At 34.4% G+C, this 19,253-nt stretch overlaps 1 protein-coding gene across 2 annotated transcripts in view; it reads left to right on the top strand.

Annotated features, from left to right (window-relative positions):
- LOC6639761 overlaps positions 1-19,253 on the top strand; it is a 47,414-nt gene that overhangs the window by 10,377 nt on the left and 17,784 nt on the right. Inside the window, exon 1 of one of the 2 annotated variants that reach the window (XM_015178985.3) lies at positions 3,014-3,231. The exons of the other annotated variant lie outside the window; for it this stretch is intronic. The gene's annotated coding sequence lies outside the window, so the exon portion shown is untranslated. Of the gene's footprint in view, positions 1-3,013; positions 3,232-19,253 lie in introns of those variants that run through there. 2 annotated transcript variants of the gene reach the window in all.

Below are 19,253 nucleotides of genomic sequence, written 5' to 3'. Positions count from 1 at the left end.
TGCATCCACTTTGATTTTATTCTAGACTACTGTTTATTTTGGCTTGAAACGGACGGATTGAAGGGGCATAGGGAAAAGTAGTCTCAGAGACGTCTAACTTTTAGGAGACTTTACTTGTGGGTGTGTGTGTGTCTATTTTCTGTGTTTGACTGCGGGCGCTCTATTGCCTGCCCAAGCATAAGAAAGCCCAGAAAATGGAAATTATATATATATATATATAGCTTTATAGTATACACATACATATATATGAAGGTTCCTTGGCTAATTTGGTAATGAAATTCTGAACATAGCTAAACCTAAGGCTCTTTGCATATGAACCAATGTTTAGCGGTATATCCACAGGGAAGGGAAAAGCAAATACACTGCTGAAGTGAGGGTAAAGAGAAGTTAAGCTAATGATTAGAAATTTTGCCTCTTATAAAAATTGTTACATACATATTTTTTTGTTGAAAGCGTATAAAACTTTTACACTTTAAGTGTTAAATGTGTTAGGGACTATAAAAAGCTTTGGGCTAGTTTATAGATGTTTATGGCTTATGAGGTGGCTCATCGTCATTAAGTTATTTATTTGTGAATGGCTTGAAATTTACTCTGTTTAGTCATTAGCAGTTTTCTTTTTTAACTTAAAATCAAACCAATGAATACAAGTTTTCAAGTTGGGGATCTTTGACTATTTCCATATGAAGAAAAGTCGTTTTTATTTGCCGCTATACTTGAGCCACTTGGCAAAACTTTCAATTCTTTTTTTTTTCTTTAAGGCGTATAGTCAATTGGCTATCGAATAACTTCACCAACTCCCAACCAACTTCAGAAATTCCACTTCAGTACTGTTAATAAATAAATTAAATTATAACATCACAAGAAAGCTCAGCACAGGCAGACAAAAACAAGAAATGGAAAAACTTTTTTTACTCCAACTGCGAGAGGTGTTTGAAAGCTTTTCTGCTTAGGCGGAAACAAAGTTCGAAATAGGTATTTTATTATGAATTAAATATTGAGTTTACACCAGCTTCTAATTTTTCTCATAAAATTGGAATAAAACACAAATTTTATGAATTAATTTAAGATAAATTTGTACAATATAATATAAGTTTATTGACAACTTAATCAATTCCAAAACAAAACATACAGTAAAAACGTTTGACCCATTCTATAAACAAAACGCTAGAATCAATATTATTTCCATTGGGGGAATATTTCATTTTATTAAATTCACATAACTCTCTCATTAAATTTACTTCTTGGAAAACTTTTTGACCCCTCCTCGTTAATGTGTGGATTGTATGATTAAAAAGTTTGCCCTTTGTTTTCTTATGAAATGTGCGCGCAAATTAGCTGAAAATTTATGTGAGCAAACAAACAAAAAACTTCAAATGCACACTACTCACTACACACACACACCAGACACACACACTCGCACACAGAAAAGTCGCAAGATTATAAGTGGGGAAAAAATGCGGAAAAGTATTTGCGTGTTATGGATAAATTGAATTGTTCTTATTTTTTTGAGTGCTTAATTTTTTTTTTTTTTTGGGTTTTCTCATTGCGTGTTTGTATGAATGTGTATATGAATGTGTATATGAATGTGAATGCCATAACTATCTCGTATATCATTTGCTTTCATCACATATATATTTTATCCTTATATATCGACAATAATAATTTTTTTGGCCACATTTATCAATGGGGTTTTAACTCTTGAAACGAACAAAATTGTATTTATTATTGTGCTTTTTGTTGTTGTTTGTTTCTTTATCTTTTTACCTTTTGCGTTCTTTCTTATTCAATGAAACAAAAAAAGAGCCGGAAGTGGAGATCCACATACCACATCACCATCATCATCATGGCAGCAAGAAAATTCGACGAAATCCCTTGAAAAATTTGGATCTTGATTTTAAATTTGATGTTAATTCGTTTTAACCGAATCGAAATTAAAATTACAACAACAATTACAACAACTGGTGTGTGTACTCTAAGGCCAAAATTTCATTAATAGTTGATAAAAAATAACGGCCGAGCTTTTATTTGTGCTTCTGTGTGTGTGTATATTAAGTGTTGGTGTTGGTGTTAATGTTGTTGTTATATTGCTGCTGTTGTTGTTATTGTTGTTGTTGTTCTACTAATAAGCCTTCCTATAATCCCAAAAAAAAATTGAAAGTAGTTTAAGTTTTATACAAAAGCACGTTCTTCTTTTTTCTCAAGTAGTACTTAAGTCAATTGGCATGTTTCTTTCTAAAGACAATTATCTAATCTGTAAATAAATGAAAACTCTACACTTTTTCTCTTACTTAATGGTTAGGAAAATCTCTGTTTCTTATTAACCTGGTCGCATTAAGGAAAAAAGCTTGCAAAAGCTTTTCTCTCTGACTTTCATCTTTTTTTTATATTTAACTAACACAGAATATCCTTCTGTATAACTAATACAGCTTGCTATAAAGAAAGTTGATCCCTTTGTTGAAAACTTTGTTACTGTGTTTCAATGTTTGTTTGAATAAATTTTCGTGTCCACAAATTTGAAATTCAATTTTGTTCTTAATTTCTTTACAGGTAAATACATTGTTTACATATGTAGATGACATTGACACTTGTAGAACTTTGCAAGGATCAAGAGAATTACCTAAACCAAACGCAGGAAGGAGTCTTAGCGTCTTTATTTCATAATATTTGTAGAAACCCGTTCTCTATTTCCTTCACATCAAGTTCAAACAGAGTATAAAATCGTTATACAGGTATTTCAAGCTTCACGTATGGTAATAGAGGGAAATTCGCCAAATTTATGGTTCAAAGCTTTTAAAATCTGAAGCTTATATTTGAGTCTTGCCTGGTCTCGTTGTACTCAAAGTGCACACTCAATTTATGTTCCATTCCTTTGAAACACGAAGACCTACTTTCAATTCAGTTCAAATCCCATTACGTTCCAAAGTCAATGTGATAGTTAACAGAAGCCAAAACATCCGTTGGGAAGAGACGGTTTTTAACCTAAACACAACAGAATAAACGAGGCCAGTTTCACAAATCAAGCGAGGTGTATGGTTCGATAGGTTCTTTCTCCACAAGGAAACAAAGCAAAAAAAGTATAAAAAGCGGAAGACTAAAGAAAAAAAAACAGGAAAGTGCGCGTTCGAAGAAAAAATTAAAATAAAAAAGTGTAGCCTACATTTCTGCTGAGAGTGCCAAAAGGCAACAAAACAAGAAAAAAACAGAGAAAAACCCCGTGAAACAAGCCAAAAGGTAATTTCTCAAATATTTATATTTATTTCCAAATTATTTTTCTAGAAGCTAAAATAAAAAATTTAGATTCGTTGTGTGGGTGTGTAATATTTCGCCTTTAGATTTTAGCATAAAAATAACATAAAAATCTCGGCTCTTCTCTTCGGTGTGTGTGAGTATGTTTTTCAATAAGAGTGTTGTGGGTGTGAGTGTTTATGTGTAGTTTTATTTTTCTTTTCTGTTACTTTTTTATCACCGTCATTTGCATCTAATCAGCTTAAAAATTGGCATATTTGATTTTATTATTATGTTCTTTCATACATATATATAAATATATATATAAATACATGTATATATATATATATATATATATATTGATATACAATGGCACTGAGGAGAATTTTTTTCTCTTCTTTTTTGGTGATGATTGAATTAAAAGGCTGATGAGACTCCAATTTAACAAAGTTCCGTTCGAATGTGCGCCAGACTGATGATGAGCATAGGGATTAAAACAAATTATGAATGGGTCCACTCAAAACACGATAAACAATGTGGAGGAGGGTCGTGAGAAAAACAAATTAACGTTTTCAGTTGTGTAAAAAATGTATCGCCTTTTAGGAGTGGAGTTGGGAGTTGAGCATGTTGTGGGATAAAAAACTTTGTTGAGAAAACCTAACAAGTTTTAATCCGGGTACTAGATAATAAGAATAGCCGCACGTTAAAAGTATCCAAGTATTTAATATATATAAGTAAAATTTCAAATGGAATCATTAAACTTTATTTATTATTCTATAAAAAGGCTTTAAAGGTGCAAACGACCATAACAAGGATTCACTTAAAACATGATTGATGGCTTTTCTCTTTCGCGAGTAGAGAAATCACATTCTCGAAATAACAAAAGATGATATTTAGTTTGTTTTCTTTATATTGAGTTAGGCTAAAAAATTTAATTAAATGGTGACCGCAGCTAGTTGCTTTTCCTTTTAGTATAACAAAGTTCCGAAGCATGACATAAGAATGGCATCATTCTGGGAAATTGATAAAGGATGGGAATGAAAGATAATATAAATAAATCCATCATATTTTTAATGCTTACCGACATTATACTTAATATTATAAATACTAATTATTAATGTTTTAATTAATAACGCAACGAAAAACTCAAATTTAAGAATCACAAATTAATGCGCTGTTCGTGGATGCATTGATTTAGGCATGAAATGAACATTCACTTTACGAATGACTTCCCTTTTGCATAAACAGACAAGTAACATATCAAATTGTCGACTCATGATGGCTAACCATTAGAATCTCTGAGTCTTCTTTACCACATTTTTAAAACGAGCCCCAAAAAAATGTATAGAAAAATGTTGTAGATTATTTGATGGAGCAGTAGGATGATTTTGGTAATGTTCTTTAATGGATAACATGCTTGCGTAAACAAACATTTGTATGGGATTTTAACAACTCACTTTGTTAAACGCATCAACTTGGGGAGCGCACCACGCGTTTGACTATAAAATAAAGATGACCTCTCATTTACTTTTTTTACTGGTTTTTTATTTCAAAGAATAGCTGACTAAAGAAAACTATCCGCTTACAATTATTTAATTTCATTTTCCCACCGCTTATCTAAACACTGAAAAGCGATTTAAGGGGAACTTCTCGCTTTTCGTGGGTGAATTTTTTCCATTGCGTGTTAAAAATACATTTTTTTGTTTGCCTCCTTCTTATTTATTTTGTGCAAATTATGCGCTAAACGTAGTTGGCAATGATTGATTGGGCAGAGGCAGATGCCTCTTCCCATTCCAACCCCGCCCCCACAAACACACGAGCCATCGTCTTTGGCCTTCTCCAACCTCGTTTGACATGTTTGCAGGGACTTGCAAAAGCAAGTCATAAAAATTTTTCACCAACGATGAAAATGTGAGAGGGAAAGGAAATAAAATGCTGTAGGTCATGTGTCATTCGCCCGTTTTTCGTTCCGCTTCGTCAACCATGGTGCATGTTACTTATTTTGTTTGCACTTTGTTTGTGCCAACGAAACAAAGCAAAAAAAAAACAAAAACACGAAACTTTAACAAAATTTCATAACAACAACCAAGAACGGGGAGAACAAAAAAACAACGAAAAATATTTTGTGTCGAGGCTGCTGAAATTGAATATCTTTTTTGACATTAATGAAATTCCTGATAAGTTTTTGGCAAGTCTGAACAGGGAAAAATGTCGCATGGAGACAAAACTAGGGAGAGTGTCAAATGATTAGATACCCTGCAAGTAAATAGGTCTCAAATTTATCTCATTCGTTGGAGTAATTTTTCATTGATTCTTTTTTCATGAACTTTTTATCTTAAGCTTGGTTATCGTTGGCATGTGTCTGAATTATCACTGTGGTACCATCTAGCATCCAACTAAAGTTTATGTTCAGTTTTGAGTTTGAGCACTCAATCTGCAAATGAAAATGTTATTTTGCGATAAATTTTAGGTGTAAGATGCAGGATAATTTGCATATGCCAAGAGCATATAAATGTACTATGATAACTTTGGACCCTAAGGTGTTTTCTATGTGGTATAAATACTGTAAGATAAGAAAAATAAATTAAAAAAAAAAAAATACAATTAAACATACATACAACTTGGCTGTTGTTGATCCAAATTGAAAATAAATCTGTCATGTTATCATATTTTTTGTAGCATGTTTTACTTACCAAATCGACGTCTTAAAATTTAAACTGTGCAAAGCAAAGTACAAATCGTTTTCACTGTTCAGATTTAACTCTCTAACTCAGTGCCTCATTTTCATTTACTAACCCTTAACTTGATATACCCTAAACCGTTACAGGACATACAAAAAGAGATGCCTTCAAGTGATGCGATGTGTTTAGAAAGTGTTTTGTGTGTGTTGTCGTACATAAAAGGTTTTAGTATAATAATTTAAATGAACGCATTATTGTTTATTTTCACAATGAAAGTATAAAGTGTTCATCTTATCTTATCTCTTGCCGCCTGACTGCTCAAAATACTTAATGACAAACCAAAAAAAGAAAAATATTACAAAAATAGGGAGAAACAGCCCACACGCGGAAAGGAAACAAGAATATTCCTTGTCAAAATTTGTGTATTTGTTGCTTTCTGTGAGTAGGGAGGCGGCTGACACATCTTTAATTTGTCATAAGTCACTCTCATACATAAACACACACGCATACACATAGCAGACACACACAGTGTTATCAATTTCAGCAAAAAAGAAAATCATTCGGGCGCATAACAAACAAAACCCAAGTACAGCACCAGGACAGGATAATATGAAGAGAAGACTATTCCTTCGTTTCCTTCTCGTTTTTAATGTTTATCCAAATGTCAAGCGGCAGACAAGAGCCCTTTCGCAGACACTAAGAGAGGGGGAATGGTAGAAACAGGAGAGACGTATTGCACATATTGTCATCTAACAAATAGGCTACGTGTTTTGATTCTGACTCTAACTTTTTGTGTAGTTATAATTCAATTTGAAAATATATTCCATGCTTTCTCAACTGTCAAATCAACTCGGAAATTTATCTGGTAAAAATGTATATGTTAAAAAAGTGGCAACGACTTGGGTATACCCTACATTAGGAGGCGGAGAGACTTCAATTTTACGTACCGCCGCACCTAATAAGGCAACGTTCGCTCCTTTAAATAATAAAGAAGGAATTTGTTCACAAATACGGGGCATGGTATATATTTGAAATCAACTTGATTGTTCTAAGACCGACTAGTCGAATCACAATGATAAATTGTTCTAGCCGATGACATTAGACTTATTGAGATTTTAACTTTTAGACGTCGGACTCCTATAGACAACAAATCGTAATGTTTACAATTTATGGATCCAAAAAATGTATTTTTTTTTGACGACTTTTATGTATCGCTTTTATGACTGTGCGTGTAGCGCATGACAAATATTTTCCCCTTGATATTTGTAGGCGCATATACCCACACACACACTCCCAATCACACACACGCACATAACTAGACAGCCATAATTAAACAGTTATTTTCCTGTTTGTCCGTTCATTTAGTCAATCAGGGTGTAAAATTGTTGACAACCTCCATCACTTCTACATCACTTCTTTCTATAGTAAGTTACTCATACGACGAGTTACTCATACGACCTGTTGTGTCTGCGTATAGAAACTTTTGCCTCGGTGTTGACTTTGCATATCTAATGGTTGAGGGCTCTGGGCCCTCTTTGAAAATATTACTTTGAATAGCTTGTGACATGGCCGCCGCCACACATAGTTTTACTACACGACAGCTTTTGCCTTATGGTTGTGGCACTATGCAGCAGAAGCAGATGTAACAGCTAGTTGACTTTTGCTGGTTACACATTTATGTGGGCAACAAACTTTCAGTCATAAGTTGTAATCTCTTTCTCAAGAGAATAACGAAAATGGTTGCTTCTTTAACTAACCATATAAAATTTCAACAAACAATATTTTGGTCACAATAATATCTATGACAGAATTCAAAAGTCTGTTAAGTTAACTTGGTACCTTACAACTAATTTAAATAAAGCCCTAAATTAGAGCAAACTTTACTTTAAGTAATTAATCTACAACATTTTGAGAACATTTGAATATTACTTTTTTAATTAATAATGGGCTTTTTGCAGATCAAACCCTTTCGCACTTTCCATAATTCAAGGGAAATTGTTCTCTTATTTCCCTCATTTATATTTTTTTTGTTTTGGTCCACCGCAAACAACAGTATAACTTTCAAATTTAGCATTATCTTTTTTCGTTTTTGAGGGTCTACAAGACGCACAAATTATTTTGCCATCCGTTGCGTTTCACTTTCAATTTCCTGGCTGAGTGAATTAATGAAAGGAAGGAATTTTCCTCTTAGCATCAAAAACCCTCACAAACAAATCCATTTAAGCTCGTCAAGTAATGACCGAAAATCCGTAAGTGAAATAAATCTGATTTTATTGACTGCGAACCAGAAACGAAATGGTTTTGCATTTGCCAGACAATGGATGGAACGGAAATTACTGAAGGGCAAGATGGGGGAAATTACATTTTCTCGTTTGGCATTGTTAAGAGGCCCCCCTCCACCTTCCACCACCTCACAAATCACAAATAAATTATGATGGGGCGAAAGAGTTTTCCTTTTTGGCCTCTTCGTGATGCATAAATCTTGTTGGTCGCAATCGATTTTAGCCTCAATATTCGTGTTCCTGTTTCGACCTTTTGTTATTAAATATTTAGGTAATTTGTAGATCTACACAACACAATTCGGGCCCTAATGTAACTAGCCATATTTATGGGCCATCTTCTCCCCACTTCTCTTGTCCTCCATTCCTCCATTAGGGTAACATCTACACCTCTAGTGACCATTGTTGTAATTTATTGGCATCGGGTTTCCATATTTAATTGAGTACGGTGTAGCACCAAGGAATTGACAAATGGCCGAAAATTTTAGTGGCCCACTTTTAACAGAAAAAACAAAATACACAGATAAAGAAATACAGGAAATCGTATAATAGGAAAATGTCTAGATGGGTGAAATGATGGCGTTTCTGTTGTTTATTAATAGCCTAACACAGCCAAATTGATAAAGTGCTTTAAGGATAAGAGGGCGACAAGGGGGAGTTGGTCAAAATATGACCAGCAACCTAAGAATGAGAGAGAGAGAGACTAAGCAAAAACTAAATATAGATTTGAACTTTAGCTTCGGTTCATTGAGTATGCTCTTGTTGGTGGCTTCTACTTCCAGGTGTGGATTCTCTCTGTATTTGTCTTTCTCTGATGGCCAATGACTCGACCATAAATCTTGGCTTAAATTAATGAACAAAATGATGTTCAAATGTGTCGACAGAAGCAATAAAATATCGTATAAGAAGTATGAACAAATAAGTCTTTGCATTGCCATTTTGCCATTTCTATCAATACTACAAATCTTTCACCATTTCTCATCAAGAATTAGAATTTATTCATCGCTGTTATCTGTCAATGCAGACCCCTAACTATCATCATCTGTTGAAAAGATGTTTGACTTATCTGAATACTAAATCAATCGATCTTAGAACAGCGGCGGACTTAAGTTTCGGATTGAGCCTTGAAAGTCAAAATTTTGCCGGTTGAATTTGAGCCACAAAAGACGTAACATTTTCGATTTCCCTTTAATTCACGTATATATATCACAAATCCTTTTCATTGTCCCTCTATCTCTAATCTTCTCTCCCATGTCCAATTGCAATAATATACTGGACCCTTTAAAGTCTATACATAAAGTACCTACTTTATACTTTTTTCTCCTCTTTTATAATTTATCAAAATCTGTCTGCTTATGCCTTGTCAAAATGCTTAACTTAATATGCTATGACTTTTTGCATAGAACAAAATTGGCTGCACTTACCCTACGAATGTTCCCCTCCTCTTGCTTTCTCTCTCTCTGGCTTCACTTTGTTGCTTATGCCAAAACCAAGGGTAGAAGGCAACAGAGAGCACAACAAACAGTATCCTTATTTTTCTCATGGTGGCAGCCTTGTCAACGGGAAAAACTTTGATACTTATAATGTATTGGCAAAGTTCAAAGTATGCATAAAGTCGTCAAAAGAAGGCAGAACGAAAAAAGAGAAACTTACTGGCAAGCAAAGGAAAAATTGACAGGCAAGGTAGGGTAGGGGACAGCGAGATGGGGTACCAACCTTGTTATGGGCCACCGCATGAAACTCAGCCACAACTTAACAACTGAGTATAAAATGCCACCATAAGTATTTCTTAAGGCTTAAAAAGGAGATGGGCTTGCACATCTCCTGGTAATGCTTCTATTTGATACACTTACTTTGCTTTTGCGCCTGTCCAAACAGCCTCGGTGGTTGGACCCTTAGTAAGTTTGTTACTCACTCAGTCACTGAGGCATTCAGTCAGCCAGTCGAGCATGTGTTTCCTTCCTTTTCTGCGCTGCAGCGCAGAATTTCCGTTTCAATGCCCTCTGATTGAAAGACTTACGTGCTCAAGGACCTCCAACCCTGCAGTGTTGGCCACCCACACCCACTTAACAGTGTCGCCTGTGCAATTTTAATGTGCAATGACGTCGATATGTGAACGCTGATAATGTACATAAAACCGAATCAACGAGGCAGGCTGGTGGCCCCAATTTCTTTCGATAGAACCGGCGTAAAACACAACTCAAACAAGTTATAAATGAAGAAATATTTGATTTTTTCAAAAATTTGTTTGAGCAGGCTTCAGGTCAATCTTACTGATTTATTTGTAAGACTTTAAATCATAGGCAGCACAAAAGGTGAGCAGGTTGTCTGTATAGCTATTTCAAGAACCACCAAGTTCTATCATCAGCAGACTTCGCTAAAGAATCCACAATTGTAATGGCCATACCATATCTTCAACACTAAAACTAGTTGGGAATTACATTGCCAACTAAATGAAGCGAAAAAAGAACGGCAAAGCTTGCAACTGCAGATTCCACCTTTTTTGTGTGCATACCCATGGGCGCCAGCTGAATTAGTGTAAAGGGCTTCGCCTTAACCAACTAATCGTCGCGCCCAAATATTTTGTAATAGTATATTGTACTATATGCAAAAAAGAGGGTTTTTACAGCAAGTGTAAAACGGCGGGCCTTCCGTTTTTGGTATTTGTCTAGATTTCGACCTTATTGAAGTTAATCAAAAATTTGTTTGAGCAGGCTTCAGGTCAATCTTACTGATTTATTTGTAAGACTTTAAATCATAGGCAGCACAAAAGGTGAGCAGGTTGTCTGTATAGCTATTTCAAGAACCACCAAGTTCTATCATCAGCAGACTTCGCTAAAGAATCCACAATTGTAATGGCCATACCATATCTTCAACACTAAAACTAGTTGGGAATTACATTGCCAACTAAATGAAGCGAAAAAAGAACGGCAAAGCTTGCAACTGCAGATTCCACCTTTTTTGTGTGCATACTTATATTTGATTTTTTTTGATTGCTCAAGACGAACTGAAGATGTTCTATTTAAGAAGTCATAAAGTAATGTCTCGTGGCCAGTGGCAGGTCTAAGTATACATTTTGGGAGAAGAAATCGGTTATTTTAGAAGAGAAATCGGGCTTGGTAAAAAATATCGTTGAAGGGGGAAAGATTTTTCCCTACTTCCCGCCCCAGTGGATCATCTTGTGCTCTAAAAAATATTATCATCTTGTACATTTTTTAAGTACTTCGGACCTAAGGCAATCTATCATCACTGTTCGTATAGGCTTTCAGTCTTTAACAGTTATCCACTTTACGTGTACCCTTTACATTAAGGGTATCACACACGAATTATCATCTTTAGCCTTTGTCTGTGTTGTGCATGTTATATGCTGCTGCTGGTGACAATGCAATTGTTCAATGGACTAAAGGTTGGTGGATTGGTCGATAAAAAAAAACTCTTCAACTCAATGACAATGCGACAAAGGCGATTGAAATCCATCTTTGTTAACCGTTCACCGCTCACCACTTATCGCTTAGTTATGTATGTATCTACCCCAAGTATCTTATTGAATTGGGCACTTAACTTAGATGATATCAGGGAAACGATCGAAGAAAATTCAAGGCTACAATTTGCTTTACCTTTAATTGGATTCGCAGAGTGGCGAGAGTCTTATATTTATTTAGCACTTTTATTTAACGGATTTTTGTTCGCTGGCACATTTATTTGCGTTACGGCTCTGAGGATAGGGCTTTGTTGGGGTCACGGTTGAGATCTCTCTCCCTCTTCGTCTGTGTGTTTGTACTTATAACTGTAAATCCGTTTTTATTATCCGCTTTTAAATTGCCACCAGCGCGAGCAAAAAATAGGAGTCGCAGTCCGCAGTACAAATGTAGGTCCGAGTCCGTGTTTCCTGTGTTTTCTTTCTCTTTCTTTGCTCATTTTTTGCTGTAAGAAAATGAGGAGAATGGCAAAAGCAAAAGCAAAAGTATAAGAATTTCAAATGTTTTCTGTTTTGGTTGCGAATTGTATGAATTATGACCCTAATTGGCTGATATATTATACGAATTAGTTTGCTTCCTTTTAGGTAGAAAATGGTGGAATTTCGGCTGAATTTTATTTCTAGCTTAAGGATTGCAAGCTTTAAGTTTACGGCAGTTATCTTAAATATTGTTTCATATAGTCGTCCATTATAGTGCAGTTATTTTAATTCGGCAAAGAAAAAATACGAATGAACAATTTCGTGTCTCTATAGATCGACGAACTCAGTGAGGCAAGACCATACTTTGGTCCAAGATATTAAGTTTTTAATAATGGTGCCGCAGTTTTTGGATTTTTTTTAAATCATACATTCTTCCGTACGCATTCACGGTTTAACTGCTAATTAGGACAGATATCTCATCGGCAAGGTTGAAGCACTTCGCCCAAATCAAGAATTCATATGCTTTAGGGGCTAAACATTATTCGGATTTTTGGGGGCCATATTTTCATATATTCACCCTCCTATAGGGCTATGACAAATGTAAATATATAACGAAAATTTCGTTTCAACTATTTAGCTTGCAGCTGCCTCTACTCTAATGCTTTACTTACATATTTGTTGTTTGCTTTTTGCATTTATAATTTAATCATTCGGCTCAGTCGTTGCTGCAAGCTGCAATTTCTCATTACACAGAGCGAAATTCCCCACAGAAGCGGAGTAAAACACGCACAAAAAAAAAAAGCAATTCAGAAAAAAAATAAGACCCCAAAATAAACAAAATCCGTGTTGAGTCAGTCAGGATGAAGATGAGATGGATAGAGCAGCAGGATGTTAGGTTGGATTGCGGGTTGGTTGGCTGGTTGTTTGGATGGAAGTATTTGTTGGATGATGTTTCATTTTTGTCACAGGTTGAAAGTTTTTGCTGTATGTATTTTAAGCTCGAGGGCTTTAATTGATTTTAATATTTAATTTGACGACAACAACAACAAGAACATCATGAGGGAATGAGAAATGGGAATGAAAATGTAAATTGCAAAAGGTAAAGAGAGATTTTTGAGCACGAAATCAATTTGATAGAAAATGCAACCAAATGAAATGCGCATAGATTCTGGGAAAAGTGTGGGCTATTGCCCAACAGGGCGGGGAGGGAAATTGGAAAATGGAATGAAACTTACCATTGCCCAATTGGAAACCAGAAAAGTATTAAGTTATTTATTTGCTTAAATATTTACGTATAATTCTTTTTAGTGTTTAATAAACACGAGAGCATTAAATTTGTCTCTCGAAATAAAAAACCAAATTGAAATTAAATCCTACGAAATTTTTATTTCAATGTGATTCACACTTTTTGCCTCCTTCAGATTCATACGGAACCCATTTACACATTAATGCAAGCATTACATTTTCAAAATTGTTTCTCTATGTACAAAGTATGGATTGCAATTTCGTTAATAAATATTTTAATAATGTAAAGTTAGTGGCTCTAGATTTTTATAGTTTCTTATAGTCTGCTAGTCAAGTTATCGATTTTTAACTTTAAACTACTACAAACGAATACTTCCCGGATAAGTTTTCAATGTTGCTCAATAATTTCATCGGAAATGCAAACATTTTGGAAACTTATGTACAGGAGTATTTTACGTGACATAATGAAAAGTTTGCAATTTGTGCGATTTTCCGATTTAGGTAGGTTTTGCTGTTAAACGTATTTTATAATTTTATTAATAAGATGTCATTAATTTCATTTTGACATCTTTTTTTAATACATCCGATTAAGCTCCGATTAAGGAAAATTATGGGCACACGTTTTGTCATTTGTCTGGGCAAACAATTACAGTGGGCGAGGACAAATAGAAAATTGCAAAAGCCGCTTAAGTGGAAAGCTCAGCCTCTACTTTTTACTCCCAAGCACAAATACAAATGTAAACACAACAACTGCGTAATGCTGTTGAGATTAATTCACATTTTGACACATCTGCGCAACTTTACGATCTACAATAAAAGAGATTCATGAAACGAAAAAGCAGAGGGCCGGGGCAAACTTAGACCGCGCCATAGTTTGTATACCCTTTTTAGGGCAATCGTATGAAAAATTATTAATAAAAGTCACTGTTTTCAACCGATCGTTCCTATGGGAGCTATGTGTAATAGTCATGCATTCTTCATTAAACTTTGTACAGTAATCATATACAAAACAATATGATATAGTGGTCCAATCCGGCTGAATCCGAGATATACAAACTCTGCAGTACAAGCCTAAATTTCAGCTCTGTAGCTTTTACGGTGTAGGAGGAGTTTGATCCAGGTGGACACACCAACAGACGGACGGACTCGTCTCGTCGTGCTGATTGCGAATATGCATAAACTTTATATGGTTGGAAATGCTTCCTTCTATGGATTGCAGACTTCTGACCAAAATTAATATACCCTTTTTGCAAGTGTATAATAACCGAAAATTAGTAAGAGAAAGTAGTTAATCCTATTTACACTCTCTGGTTTGGTGTTCTTCGTGTTCTCCCTTTGATCATTATGGTATCGTAGCACTTTATGCCCGTCTTGTTCTATTGATAAGGCTGACTGTTAGTTAGCCGCTTGTTATTGTTAGTGTTTTATTTTCACTCGAGACTTGAAGTTGCCTTCGCCTCATTTGTTTGCATTTGCATGTTTTCTGTACACAGCCCAACCATTTTAGGTTAAGGAAGAGGGGGAGGGACAAATGGGGCCACAAGGAAATGGCCATCAGTGAAGGCAGGCGGAGAAGCAGGAACATATTATGACTCTTTTGGGGGTACCGTCCAGTTAATTTAATTCTGTGTTCAGTGTCTTAATTGAGTGAGTGGTGGCAGTGTGCTGTGGTCAAGCTTTTTGACTAAATGGAAAAGAAATGTTGACCTTCTTTGCCTTGTTTCTTTTTTTTTTTTGGAGGTCTAATGATAGTTATTTTTGGTCAGCATAATATTGGCTTTTTATACCCACATCTTCTAATGGTTATTATAATTTTACTACTATAGTAAAACTTTTCCAATTTGGATATTAGTTTTTTTCACTTGACATTTTGTTGAATTAATTAACACATCATTTGAAAGCGACCGTGAGACCATAGATAACAGATTTAAAACCTTTGAATAATTTTAGCATATTCCTTTAAAGACAATTCTTTCTAATTTAAATTAAACTGCATAAAATTTTATCAAACTCAAAGGGAGAAAAAAATTGGTCCCTATAGACACAGTAATTCAAACTCTGAAATTTTTGAAACAACTTTCAGTACTTAAAGTCTTTAACCATTATTTATTCTATATTTAGATTACAATTTATATTCTCACCATTATTAACAAAAAAGTTTTCACTTTTAATCACCTGTTTTGTCAGTCATTCCATCTTAATGAGTTGGCTCAGTTTACTTCTATGTACCATATACATTCAGCTCCCTACATAATAATAACAATAACCCATCTCAAACATTAAAGGCGCAAACAATAAACAAAGCACAACAATAAATAATAAGCAAAACAACAAAAGGGGGAAACAAAAAACAAACAGTGAAAAACAAAGATTTTTCGAGTAAGCATGACTCCCTTTTTTTTTAGTTTTTTTTTTTTTATTTCCATTTTTCCCGCTTTCTTTCTTTCCTTTGTGCTCACAATAAGAAAATTAAATTTTCGCATGTCGTCGAGCAATTAATTTGGCGACTTGATGCGAGAATGAAGCCAAAGAGAAGGTTAATGGAAAGGGTTTGCAATTTTTCGAGAATGAGCTACTGATTTTTATACCCATGCAATCAGGGTATATTAATTTTGGTCAGAAGTGTGCAACGCATAGAAGGAAGCATTTTCGACCATTAATACATATTCCTGACCAGCATGACGAGCCGAGTTCATACAGTCATGTCCGTCTGCCAGTCTGGTTCAACGCAAACTCCTCCTAGACCGTTAGATGTATACAAACCGCAAAAACCGTCCGTTATTTTCGGAGCTATTATCGTGAAATTTAATTTAGCTGAGCTTATTACACCTATAAACTTTGATCAATAACTCCGTTTTTTGCTATGCTAAAATTGTAGGCCGTGACGGCAAAGAAAGAGTAACAAAAAACTTGCTAGGGTGTACAAACTTTGACGCGGTCGATGTTAGCCCCGGCCTTCTGATTTCTTGTTGTATTCGGTAAGCAAAATCAATAGAATAAAATGAGCGATAGCAAGGAAAAAAGTTGAAAGTGCTTAAATGATGAATTGCCAGTTGCAAGTAAGTTTCAACTGGTAACACACGATATTAATTTCAAAAATTAACACGACCATTAATGAGGTTGATAGAGAAGTTAGTTTTTTGTGTGAAAAAAACAGGAAATAATTGACCCTTGAAGCCAGTTGCTACATTGTTTTCACAGAAGTCGAAAATAGCTCAATCTTTCTTGGATAAGATTAATATAAACGTTGATTAAACAGCCTGAAAATAAGATAAATCCATTTGCTGCGCTCTCTGATGTAAGAATTAAATAGATTTTATAAATACAAGTAGGTTGCACTTAGGTTATGAAATAATCAATAAAACACAAAGAAGAAAATTGCAAAGAATTATAAATGGTCAAATGCTATATATACATAATGACAGTCAGCTTCAATAAACCTGTCCACACTCTCCGCCGATAAAAAGACAGAAAATTATTTGACCTTCTGGTCAAAGGAGAGGTTAGATATTGCATTTAAAGCTTTCAAGCTGCCACCTGAACTTTGGCCTTTAGACCCCCTCCCCTCCTTTAACCTCATTTTCCAGCTAAGCTAAAGTGATGTGAGGCACAAGGAGTCTGTGTTCCATACCTTGTGGATGTTTTATCCAACTGCCATGGAACTCTGCTCTTATGTTTTACTTTCCCCTCTAATATTACAGCCATCGTTGTTCTACCATCATCATATCTTGTTTAGAAATTTCAATTTCAATTGTCCTTAACTGGCAGATGGGGAAAACTTGCGAGTAGACATACACAGTGAATTCTTTATTAATAACCAGTTGCCTTTACCACATGACTCTCGTCGAGTTTGCCACATAGTTTTCTGCATGCCACACTAAAATACAAACAGAGAACAAAAAAAATATCTAAAACAAAAAATTAAACAAAAAATACTATATTCATTTTTGTTGAATAAACTTTTGTGCTGCGTTGGCTAGTATTCTCCTCCTAACTTATCCTTCTGCTCTCCTCAACTCTACTACGCTGTTTGCCTTGCGGGCTGTTTTAATTTTTTCGTGTTGCCAAAAAAAAAGTTGGAGGCAAGTTTTGAGTAGCATTTTAATAATAAATATAGCAAATGCGAGCAACTTTCCTTATGGGTAAAATAGAAGCCCGAGAGAGAGAAAGAGTGCGCCATAAATAGACCGGAAATATGGCAGGGGAAGCGTAACTAATAGCAAAAGAAAAAAACCCCTTAGATTGTGCTTTAAACAATATTAAAATATAAAACTTTTTAAAGTTGCAAAAATGTTGTAAATAGTGCCCCCAGTTCAATAACTTTGCCCCTTTTCAATGTGCTGAAAAACATTTTACAATACACCCAAAAGGCTTTAATTGGGCTAAGAAATCGGGTCGACTATATAGAGGTCTTTTTTAAAAAAACATACATAAAAGAATTTACAACCCAGTCGAACAATAAAATCACAAAAACTTTTAACAAACATGACAGACAAACACTTAGAAAAGTTTGTGCGTTACAATTGCTATGCCAACACTAACAGCTGCACTTAAGTGTTTCATTTTGTAAGCAGTAAAAAATTTTGAAACACTTACTAATATTTAGGAAATGTTTTGCGCGGTTCTTGATACGCTTACTTTAAATCCTTTTGCAACGCTAGTTATTAAGAAACTATTTTTGCAATTTTTTCAAATTCATCTGAAACTTTTGTAGAATTTTAAAATATGTGAACTTTAACATTTGGCGTAAAGAAAATTTGGGTTTCTCAAGTCCTTTAGTCAAAACACGTAAACAAATTGTCAACAAATGGGATTTTTGGGATTTTCTCCTGTTGGCAGTTTGCTACGTGACTAACAAAAAGAAGGCTCAAAATCCTTGAGGGAATTCCCATAGCTGCTGCAGCCACATTAATGCTTTAAAGCCTCTACTCATACAAAAACTGTCCACACCATCAACATATTTTTATCGTACATTTGCGCCAACTGTATAGCTATAAACATAAATACAAAATATATTTTTGGTTTTTATTGTAGTTTAGACTATTTCGAATGTCAATGTTTCGACTGTCGAATTAAGTTCTTAGTGTGCTAACTAACTAATTGAAATTGATTGAGTGGTTATGTCATGATGTGTGTGTCTGCAAAAAAAAAATAAATAAAAATAAATATATATATGTATATATATAGGTATATATATGTTTGTTGGTATATCTGGCACTAAGTTGCTACATTTATGCAAATAGAACAAAATTTCCATTTATTGCTGTCAATCAAAGTGGAAACGGTGCTGGGGAAAGAGCAAAAACTTTGTTAAATTGAAAAAAATTTTATTGCTGCCTGACAATTGATAAAATTGACAATGATTAAGGCTTAAACCAGCAGGTCGGGGGCAACATTTGGCCATGACGAAGTTTTCATGCTCTTAGGTTTCTTTACTAGCCATATAAAAAGTTTTTTTTTGGTTACCAAAAACTTTATAAAACTAAATCTTTGTAGTTTGTAACCTCGAATGTTTCTAGAGAAGTTTTGCTGATTTCAAATCAATTTTTAAAATCCTTGTACAATAACCAACCTTCAGGATATTCATCCATAAACTTTTTAAAAATCATAATTATTACCTAAACTAATTATTATTTTTATTTTCTTTTAATTCTGTAACAAAAGTTCATCAGTGATTGACTTTATTTTAAAGCAAAGAATATAAACTTTAAATCAGAATATGATACAGGTTTTATAAATATGTATTAACTTAATACTATTAGGTCCAATCATCCTCATTGTCCCTTGTAGATACAATGAAGAAAACTTTTTTTCTCTACAGTTAAATTTATTTTTTCCGAGTAAAAATAAGTTTTTTCATGTCGCAAACCTCCGACCATTAAATACATATATCTTTATTATATACAAGAAACAGGCAAATTTCGT

Source organism: Drosophila willistoni, assembly GCF_018902025.1.
Source record: "Drosophila willistoni isolate 14030-0811.24 chromosome 2L unlocalized genomic scaffold, UCI_dwil_1.1 Seg196, whole genome shotgun sequence".
NCBI classification, from domain to species: domain Eukaryota; kingdom Metazoa; phylum Arthropoda; class Insecta; order Diptera; family Drosophilidae; genus Drosophila; species Drosophila willistoni.
Note: the sequence above shows the minus strand (reverse complement) of the source record. Positions and strands in the feature narration are given on the sequence as shown.